Source organism: Leopardus geoffroyi, chromosome A1, assembly GCF_018350155.1.
Source record: "Leopardus geoffroyi isolate Oge1 chromosome A1, O.geoffroyi_Oge1_pat1.0, whole genome shotgun sequence".
NCBI classification, from domain to species: Eukaryota; Metazoa; Chordata; class Mammalia; order Carnivora; family Felidae; genus Leopardus; species Leopardus geoffroyi.
In genome coordinates this window covers 36,402,752-36,411,332 of record NC_059326.1, presented here as the reverse complement: position 1 = coordinate 36,411,332, position 8,581 = coordinate 36,402,752, and the positions used below count along the sequence as shown (strand labels likewise).

Here is an 8,581-nt window from a genome sequence, read left to right as displayed (position 1 = left end):
AAGGAGATTCTATAAGGGAGTAAACAGCAGGAGACAGGGATTGTTAGAACCACTTGAGAAGCAGGTGATTATATCATCCTTGCTTTTGGTATGCTGGAGCAATGTCAGCTTGTACTTAAGAAAACAAGTTTTGAAATTGGAGAAAAGAGATTGAATCCCAGATGTGTTATTTGTAAGCCAAATGGCTGGACAAGTTGCTTAACTTCCATAAATGTCCATTTCCTAATCTCTAAAAATCTTTCCATAGGATCAGAAGAAGAATTGAATGAGATATCAAAGGAGAGCACTTAGCACAGCATGTGGCAACCAGTAAGTGCTCAATGAGTGTCATTGATTATTATCAGTCTAAAATGAGACCATACAAGTGGCAGGGCCATCAATATTTAGGATTGATATGTGAAAAGCCCAAAACCTAAAATGATGTTGATTATCTCAATATAAGCTGTACATTTGATCCTGAACAATGTGGGAGTTAGGGAGCTGGCCCCTCGTGCAGTCAACGTTTATTTATTTTTGGGACAGAGAGAGACAGAGCATGAACGGGGGAGGGGCAGAGAGAGAGGGAGACACAGAATCGGAAACAGGCTCCAGGCTCTGAGCCATCAGCCCAGAGCCCGATGCGGGGCTCGAACTCACGGACCGCGAGATCGTGACCTGGCTGAAGTCGGGCGCTTAACCGACTGCGCCACCCAGGCGCCCCCTCGTGCAGTCAAAAATCCACATATAACTTTTGACTCCCCCAAAACTTAACTAGTAGCCTATTGTTGGCTGGAAGCCTTACTGATAACATAAGGACATATGACTATTAACACGTATTTTGTATCTGTATTATATACTGCATTCTTATCATAAAGTAAGCTAGAGAAAAGAATGTTATTAAGAAAATCATTTGGAAGAGAAATTGCATTTATAATACTGCACTGTATTTATAAAAAAAAAATCTGCATATAAGTGGATCTGCATTTCAAACCCATGTTGTTCAAAGGTCAACTGTATTAGATAAACAATCCATCATTAGGTTCCTGGGTTCTACCTCCAAAATGTACTTTCAATTTATAGGCCTCTTTCTTTCTCCTTGGACACATTCTCTTGCCATATCCTCCTAATTAGCCTCCCCAGCTCCTCTCTTTAAGGTCCTCCACTAAAGATCCCTGCAGCAACCAAGGTGATCTTTAAAATACTTTCAAAGACTAAATCACTCTCCAGCTTTAACAACTTTCAATGGCTTCTCATTTCACATGAAATTCAAGTATTTTAATGTGATCGACAAGAACCTCCCTATTTTTCCAACTCATCTCCCACTTTACTTGCCTTTTATACTCAGCTGTCCTGGATTTCCTTTGGGTCCTTGAACTTGTCAAATTCTTGCACGCCTCCGGGTCTTTGCACATGCTGTTTCCTTTGCCTGAACCACTCTTCCTCACACACTTCATCTAGCTGACTCTGGTCATCTTTCAAGTCACAGCACATATTACTTTCTCACAACAGCCTCTGCCACTTCCGTCCTCCAATTCAAAGACGGCTTTCCCATTATTATTTCTAGTATCTTGCTCTTTTCCTTCACAGTTTCTAATTTTATATTCCAGGCGATTATATGTTTAACGTCTGTCTCTTGTGAGAGGGCTGAAACTGTGTCTGTTTTATTTACTATTTCATATTCAAGTCTAAGACAATACCTGACTCATAGTAGGTATTTACTTTTTAACATTAGTTCTACATACTTTGAGGAACACTTAAATACACAAAGGACGCGTGCAATGTTAGAAAGATAATGTGAACAATATTCGTGGCTCATCTAATGGAGAATTCAACGTGCTTTCAGGAAACTGAAGATACTTAAATGTTGCTCCCCAGTTTCTATCAATAATCTCCTAAAAATAAACATCTCCATTTGACACAAACAGACACATTTAAAATAAGTGTGTAATTCAGAATAGCTGGCCATTTTCAGATTGCTTATGTGCCAGGAAATATGCAGTCAAAAAAAAAATACCAGAGAGGTGGAGGCAAAGACTGTCCAGATCTGGGTGGCTGAAATGAGTATCACTTCAATAGGTAGCAATTTGTGAAGAAAAAGGTATCCTTGGAGAGCAGTAGCACTGAAAGATGGCAGGTCACAAATCTGGTGATGGGGAATAAGGTGTATAGGAAGGCCCATTTTCCCCAGCATTGTATTTAAGGTCAAAAGAAAATCTCAATACTTGAACTGCAGCATATTTCCTAATACTAAATCTCCTTACTTGTAACACCTCATCTTACCTTCAATGAGTATCCACAGTTAAAAGAAGCATCTAGACTTTCTACATTTCAGGACACCTCTATGCATCAGAAAACAGCTTTCTCCCTTTCCCATTCCACTGTAAGGTACAGTATGTATTTTAAAAATTAAGTATCTAAAGACTCAGAGTAGTCTCATTTTTTATTTTATTTTATTTTTAGCTGAAATAATGTTACTGATTTTTTAAATATAGTCAGTATCTTTTAGAGATATATACGATACTTACATATGAAACAATATTTGGGAATTGCTTCAAATGATTTAGGGCAATGGTGGGGACTGCAGGTTTAGATAAAACAAGATAGATAATTATTGAACCTGGATGATAATATAGGGAGGTTCATTATACTATTCTACTTATTTTTACTTGTTTGAAATTGTTAATAATCAAAATTTAGAAAGAATGCTCACAAAATATCTTTACAACCTCCTAGATTTGATGCTCCCAATCCCATCGTAGGTTACAATGCCGACCATACTGCCCTTAAAACCCTCATCATGGAGAAGAGAGGGAAACAAACCAGAAGAGACTCTTAACAATAGAGAACAAACTGAAGGTTGATGGAGGGAGGTGAGTGAGGGGTGGGCTGGATGGGTGATGGGAACTAAGGAGGGCACTTGTTGTGACGAGCACTGGCTGTTGTATGTAAGTGATGAATCACTGAATTCTACTTCTGAAACCTATATTGCAGTGTATGTTAACTATAATTCAAAATAAAACAAATGAAAACAACAAAAACCCTCATCATTGAGGTCTGGTTCAGACTGCTACTATTGGATCCTGACTCCACCATTTAACAGCAGACATTGTTGGTACATGCTGAGAGAAGCAGCATAACCTTTCTGTGACTCAGTTTCCTTTTCTGTAAAATGGGGGGAAAAATGCCAATCTCAAACTACTGTGAAGGTACAGTGAAATCACAAATGTTAAATGCAGTCTGGCATATAATAAGTGCTTATTCCGCTAATAATGACAATCATATTTAAATTAATTCAATTGATTATTGACTGAGGACTTACTCTCTGTGGGGCACTATTCTAAAGGTAGCTGTTATTATTCTCAGATTTAGCTATCAGCTAAAAATACACAGAAACACTGCATAAGAGGAGAAATTTGCAGAAACTGAAGAGTTGGAATGAAAGAGGGAAAGCAATGAAGAATCAGAATGAGGGAATAAGAAATAAAGTCATGGGTGCTGGTTTAACTATGTTTTCCTCCTTTGTCCCCATCCCTTTAAGCAATGGGGAAGAGATAAGAGGACATCTTTGGTTTCTGAAGGACATAAGACTCCATGGGCAGATGATGTCCTTTGAGGGTCCTCCTTATAATGGATAAGAATACAATTGCCTGGTTAATTAAAAGAAAAAAAATCTATTCGCTGGGAACCCTTATCCATTCAGTAAGGACAAACCCAGGAGAATTTTTATCTCAAGCTCAAAACCTTAGGGGAAAAGATTCATGAGGATTTGATATGCATTTGTTTTTCAGGCTGCATCTAAAGGAAAAAAAAAAAAAACAAAAAAACAAAAAAACCCTTACCTGGTCATGCATCTGTGTTGCTTACTTACCCAGTGCCACTGTGGCTTGAGAAAGACTCAGAAGCAAGGGCAGGAAGGAAGTTTGTCCAAGGATAAAGTTTCACTGACGTGTTAAGTGCCACACTTCTCCTTTTGCAGCTGCCTGGTGCTGTTCCTGCCTGCTAGTTCTCCCTGACCTCTGCCTCTGGTCAGGGACCACAGACCCCATGGTGTCCCAGCTCTGATGTGAATCCTCCTCACTTCCTTGTCTCTGCTGCCTGCCCGTCCCCTGGCCCACCTGCTTGGGTCCCGCAGCCCTCCTGGCCTGGAGCTGTCCACCTCTCTGCTCTCCAGGTCAGCAGCTTTGTGCACCTGCTGCCACTTCATGCCTCTGTGCTGTCAAGAAAAAGCAAGAGCAGGAATCGTGACCTTGGGGACTAAGACTCTTAAGAGTAAAAGAATTATTGGGAGTTGTATTACACACTAGAATGGGAGACAGGTACAAAAGAAAAACTTTTTGCGGGGGGACAGCATGTGAGTTTTTTTTTAGTATGGAAATTTTGTTTAGGAATTCTTTTAGAGTGTATTTGAAAGACTTCGAAAAATTAAAACTCTTAATAAGTCTCAATTACGTTATCTAATTCAGGGTGAATGCAGACGATCTGGGTTCAGATCGGGAGTCGGGCCCCCTCTTCCCTCACCATGTGGTTATCTGACAAAATAAGTTGCCCACCATATTCTTTTAAGTCATTTCTTCTTTTATGATGTGTGCCAACATCTGAATTAAAGTCTATTTGTTTTTTTTAAATTTCCTCTTTTCTTTATTTCATTTTTAAGCTTACAGCTAGGGAGAGAAGGAGAATCATGCCACATGTAGCAATTACAGGGGAGAATTGGAAACTCAGTTTCGCTGATGTGATCTTTTTTTTTTTTTTTTTTTTTTTAATTTTTTTTTTTTTTTTCAACGTTTATTTATTTTTGGGACAGAGAGAGACAGAGCATGAACGGGGGAGGGGCAGAGAGAGAGGGAGACACAGAATCGGAAACGGGCTCCAGGCTCTGAGCCGTCAGCACAGAGCCCGATGCGGGGCTCGAACTCCCGGACCGCGAGATCGTGACCTGGCTGAAGTCGGACGCTTAACCGACTGCGCCACCCAGGCGCCCCAATGTGATCTTTTAAAAATTGCTGTAAGTTTTCTAGAGTAACTGATGCTCTCCAGTGACTTTTTTTTTTTTTTTTTTTTTTTTTTTTGTAATTTGGGTGTAGGGGAGTAGTGGGAGTTGGCAGAATGTCCACATTGAGAATCCTGGGGGGTGGGAGGGGGGCGGATAGCAATTGGCAGAATCCAGTTATCTCTCTGAGCAGTCAGTGTTGCACAGTAACTCTTTACACATCCCTTGCTGACTTCCTGCTGACATCACCAGAGCAGTCTTTGTGGACATTTGCCACTCTCCTAGACACTTGTCAACCCCTCACCGCTTTTTGAGACCATCAGGGCTGTGGAAGGTGAGCTTCTCCAGCTTTCCTCGTTCCCACTGTGATACTCTGTATATGTATCATCTCCGTGAAGATGCCAATATATGTGTTGGGGGCTGGCAGGCAAGAATGTTGCAAAAATACTAGCAGTGGTATTCTCTAGTGGGGGAAATTATAAGGGATTGCTATGTTCTTCTTAAAATCTCTATCCTCTGCAAATTGTAAGGAAAGAACAGTTAATGATATTTGGACCAGAAGAAAACTGTTTGTAAATGACTGAAAGAAATCTTTTTTCTCTCCCTTTCAATTTTTCTCCCCTTTTAGTGCTTCTGGCACCCCCCCCATTCCTTCGAAGAGAGCCAATATCAATTTTAGAGAAACAGTGGGAGAAAACATTTATTTTGGAGACCTCAGAAGAAATAGTTCTTTGTCCTCAGCCCAGTATTTACAGTTTCCTCCCAGTTTCTGTCTGTAGCCACAAGATGGTCTCCATTTTTATCCCTAACCATCTGGTCTTGTTCCTTGTCCCTTTTCCAGACTCTGTGCCTCATAGAAGTGCCTAGTCTTACCCAATCCCTCACCCTTTCCTGACCTCTGTTAGCCCTTCCCATGCCTTCTAGATCCATGAATTCTGGATCCACGATCGGCAAAATCCTCTGGTTCTCCACCTTCTGGAATGTACCTGGCTGTTCCCTGAGGATACCACTCCCTGGCAACCTTCACACACTCTTCTCATCTCAGGACCAGAAGGAAAGCATAAAATGCTCCTCATTTCCATACCCAAGCCATTTCTCTTCCTACCAAGCCCAGATCTTTTGAGTCTCCTGCCTTCTTATTTGCCACATTTTCTTCTGTTTCTTGGCTGTCAAATGTTGACTTCCTTCCTAGAGTCCTCTCGTAGAAGATTTTGGTTCACTGTCCTCCCCACCCTTATAGCTGTCATTATTCTCAGAGATGTTTGACCTCACAAGGATGACACATCTGGTCTCTCTGGTCTTGGCCCCTCCAATTCCAGTACATTTTTTCCACACTTCACTTCAGCCATCTTCACCCATGGCGATGACCCTAGTCATCACCAGTGATGGCACCCCCTCTGAAACTGCACTTTCACTACTCTACTTCTCAAATACCACCTCCTATCTTTCCAGCTCACTTGTTCCTCTACCCATGGTTCTAACATATGTCAGTAACCACTTTCTACTATTCATCATTCCTTTTCTGTTTTCACATCCCTGTTTCCCAGATTAGGTTTCATGGTCCATCGCTCCCCGGCAACCGCCCTCAACAAACTTGTCCCTCTGATGAAGATATCACATTCACCTGTCAAAACTCCAACTTGTTTGAACACATGCCTGCATCAAAGTTGCTAAACGATGCTAGGAAAATGACACTCAAGACTTCTGCAGTGACCGGTGGCATCCTGATCATTATTACAGACCCCAAACAAGCACCCAACAGTACCCAGCAATCCTAGTACATTTCTCTACTGAGTGTATTTTCCTATGGTGTGAAACCACTCTCACACCTTCCCACACCTCTTCTTATTCCCTCAGCCCAGCTTTCCTCACTCTTCTTTGATAAAAGAGAATTAAGACCTCTTTCTTCTTCCTATTGCCAAAGAGAAAAACCTACCTACTCCTCATGTTCTCTGTCTTCCTGTATTTCCTCTTCCTCTTCCTACCTTCCTCTTCTTGTGTCTTGGCTGCCATCTCTTCTCTCCTTCTCAAAGACTTCACCCCTTTGAATTATTTCCTCTCACTTCAACATTATCAGTCTCTCTCTACAGGAAGATTCCCATCGGCACACCAGACGAGCTTGGCTGTCCTATTTAAAGCAACAACCTCCTTTTACCCAACATTTCCTTTTTGCTTTCTCATTACTTCCCCTTTGCTTTTCTCTGCAAAATATCACCAGATGGGTTCTACGCTTTGTTTCTACTTCTTTATTCTCAATTTTTTCTTCAAATAATTTCAGTCTGGCTTCTGCCTCCACCATTCTACTTCAGTGTCTGCTGTGTGTCTGAAATTTACTTGTCCAAGGCATCCTCCACCCCTTGAAATCATCTGTTTTCCAGTCTTCACAGTTCACATAGTGGAAACATTGTCTTTCCAGAAGCTCAAGCCAAACGTGTAAGGGACATTTTTTCCCCCATCTTGTTTCTTCTTCTTCCTCACTTAATGGGTTTATGCTTCCACCCCTGGCCAACTCCAGTCTATTTTGCACAAAACAGCCTGGAAGGTAATCTGTTTAAATGCAAATTGCATGTTTTAGCACACCTTTTAATGGCATCCATTATACATGCAATACACTCCTAATCACTTTACCTCCAACTCTTAAAGGCACAGCCCAGATGTCAGTCTCTCCGGATTAGCGTTCTTCACTCCATCCCCAAGTCTGAATCAATTGCCCTTCCATAGCTTCTGGGCAGCCAGATCTCTCTCCTCCACTCCCCACCTGCTCCTCCCCTACTACTCTACCCCACTCCCTTCTCTCTCATAATGCTGCAAATTCTTTCAGAGCTGGGAATATGCTTATTGTGTTCATGATGATATCCCAAGCTTCTAGCACAGTGTCTAGCAGATAGGGTTTCCTTGATAATAATTATAAATAGATGAATGACTCTCCCTACTTTATATGTCTCTCCCTTGTAACTGTCATAGTTCACATTTAACATCTCTCTGGTAGACCCACATGCAATTGATAAAGAATCCTCTTACTCATTTAAGTGAATTTTTTAGTCAATACAGGTTTATTGACCATTATTTGATGAACACAAGACAAATAAAATAAGCAATTTCTGCAGTCTGTAGAAGATTCAGAGACATGAAAAGGTTCTGTGAGGAAATTTTCTCTTATAGGGCCAGCCATGATAATTACATGTGGAATGATGACAGATATGAGGGACCTTCAGCATCATGTTGCTGATCACACAAAGATCTATCCCAAGGGTCTACATTAAGGGAAGAGAAACAGCAAAAAAATAAACTAAAATAAGTAAAATGAAATAAAATAAAATAATAAAAAATAAGAACAACTAGGAGTAAAAATTTTCTACACAACAGTTTTTCCTCCTAGGTATAGCTTAAAATTAATCCAAAGCTAGGGTCACTTGGGTGGCTCAGTCAGTTAAGTGTCTGACTTCAGCTAAGGTCATGATTTCATGGTTCATGAGTTTGAGTCTTGAGTCAAGTTCTATGCTGACAGCTCAGAGCCTGGAGCCTGCTTGGGATTCTGTGTCTCCTTCTCTCTGCCCCTCCCCCACTCATGCTCTGTCTGTCTCAAAAATAAGCATACATTAAAAAAATTTT

At 41.0% G+C, this 8,581-nt stretch overlaps 1 long non-coding RNA gene across 1 annotated transcript; it reads right to left on the bottom strand.

Annotated features, from left to right (window-relative positions):
- Nucleotides 1–923: 923 nt before the first annotated feature.
- Nucleotides 924–7,193, bottom strand: LOC123610783. Its single transcript, XR_006718350.1, has 3 exons — nt 6,906–7,193; nt 3,848–4,192; nt 924–2,122 (listed from the first exon to the last, which is right to left on the bottom strand). It is a non-coding gene; the product is annotated as an uncharacterized LOC123610783 (long non-coding RNA).
- Between the last annotated feature and the right edge of the window lie 1,388 nt (nt 7,194–8,581).